The sequence below is a fragment of the Coptis chinensis genome, chromosome 9, assembly GCF_015680905.1.
Source record: "Coptis chinensis isolate HL-2020 chromosome 9, ASM1568090v1, whole genome shotgun sequence".
Classification (NCBI taxonomy): Eukaryota; Viridiplantae; Streptophyta; class Magnoliopsida; order Ranunculales; family Ranunculaceae; genus Coptis; species Coptis chinensis.
This window is the reverse complement of record NC_141464.1, coordinates 70,155,865-70,157,989: the sequence shown is the minus strand read 5'-3', so window position 1 is coordinate 70,157,989 and position 2,125 is coordinate 70,155,865. Positions and strand designations below refer to the sequence as shown.

Below are 2,125 nucleotides of genomic sequence, written 5' to 3'. Positions count from 1 at the left end.
ATGAAAGAAGTCCTCAAAGAGATCCGGATGATGGTCTGGAGACATATGGAGGAAATGTCACTAGCATTGGAATGCTCTAAGGATGCTTCTGAGACACCGTTGAAAACAATGTAAATGCAGAAAAAGAATGTGGCCATTCCTTTGTTCTCAAGGATGATCCGGGGTATGTTTGTCGGTCCGCGGTGTTATCGAAAAGAGCATGGACACTATGTTTGACTTCCGGTGGGGAAGCGGTTTCAAAGACCACGCGGACTTACATGTCCGAACCTCGAGTACAAAAAAAGAAAGAGAAGAATGTGGGCCGCTCCCTTTCCTGGAGTTAATAGTTCTCATGATCTCAAAAGTTTGATATATCCGTGCATCCGAGGCACATGAAAGAGATGAAAGTGCATCATTGAGGGTTCAATTTCTTGGTTAGAATTTGATATCCGATAACCCATGTGGTTGCATCCACGCACATGCTCCGTGATCCGGAAAGACGTTTATGTTGATCGGTTTCATTCAAAGCTTTTTAGCTAAGTATCCCACAGGCTAGATTAATCGGGTTGTATTACCGAAAGGCATTTTGGCTACATGGAAGAAAGAGTTTGCAATATGGCAAGTAGAAGACTTTCCTTTATATGATTTTTATTCTTCCAATGCATTGAAGCCGGGAGGAACAGGTTAATGGTCTTGAAAGAACGGGTTGAACACAAGGGATATTGTTCTTAGGGTACTCACGGTTTGCTAGTATTGTGAGTAAGAGTGAAAGTAGCGGAAGCCAAGAAGATATGGTCATGATATATCGCGGTTCCTTCAATTTTGATTTGTGATGAAGGCCACACTCCTAGAAATGAGGAAACAGATGTCTTAAGGTCACTTTGCGAAAAGTTCGACACCTAGGAAAGTTGTATTGTCGGGGACCTTGTTTTTGAGCCATGTGAAAGAAGTATTCAACATCCTAAATCTTGTCCCCAAGTTCTTGAAGTCCCGATACTTTTTCAGATTATTAAAAGGCGTGTGATGAGTGACTGATTTCTAGTGGGGAGGAGGCAAGTGAAAGCCGGTGCGAGATGCATTGTTCTTTTTAATGTCGGGGACACTTTGCAAAATCGATGATAACCTTAGAAGAAAAGTTACACCATACAAGACTCGCGGAAATGACAAGCAATGTTCTCCACTATTACAAAGGAGATTTTTTAGAGGAACTTCCCGGTCCGGTTGATTTTCAGCCCTAACCACAAAAGAGACGATTAGGCGGTTTGAAGAAAGTGGAGCAGTTCAAGAGAACGCCATTCGATCTGCCGTTTCTCAAGATCCTATGTTAAAAGAAATCTCCGAGGGTCCAAATTAGGGTCGCAGAGTTAATGACGAAGTTGGATAAGTTGTTAATGAAACTTGATGTTAGAGACGAGTGAAGGCCAAGTTTTTCGTTAACATATTGGGACTCGTGAATCTTCGGGGAAAAGCCGCCAGGTTCTCGCAAGTATTTCCTTCCAATGAAGTTCTTGGAACGGTTAGGGTTGGAGGGTTGGCAAAGAGATCTTCATGATCAAGAGTTATGTTTCACGTACCAAAGTAAGTGCATGAGGAATGTTTGGCTAAATGCGCCAGAAAGATGTTTGTTCCAGGTGCATGGTGAAAAAGGGAATCCTTCATGAAGGTTGCATAGTGATATGAAGGCGAAGTTGCATGCAACGAAAGTAACTCGAAATCCAGAGGAACAAAGAGATCTAGAGTTTGGGACTGAAATCAACAGATTGAGTCGTCCGAATACAAATGGTAAGACGATTATGTAAGAGATGCGAGACATACAAATGGCAGTTTCTAGAGAAAGAGAAAGACCATGTACCGCGGAACAGAGTGGAGATTGAGCCGATATTTACTAGATGATGTTTGGTCTATTCTTATGTGGGAAGAGATAGAGACGAGCGCCTTTAAGCCGCAGAGTGGGGGGATTGAGCCCTCCGACGGACCCGCGGTGTCCGAATCAAACATGGGGGCAAAGCCGAAGTTGCCCTCACCGCACTCCACCCCCGAAAGAGCAGAGCGGGGGATGAGCCCTCCGCGACAACCCGAAAGCAAACCCGGATGGGATGAGCCCTCCGCGGACCGGAGATGCTAGAGGTACATGGGGCAATGAGAG

At 44.5% G+C, this 2,125-nt stretch overlaps 1 pseudogene; it reads left to right on the top strand.

Moving 5' to 3' along the window:
* LOC147477714 (protein CHROMATIN REMODELING 35 pseudogene) lies at positions 1–1,217 on the top strand (annotated as a pseudogene).
* The last annotated feature ends 908 nt before the right edge of the window (positions 1,218–2,125 follow it).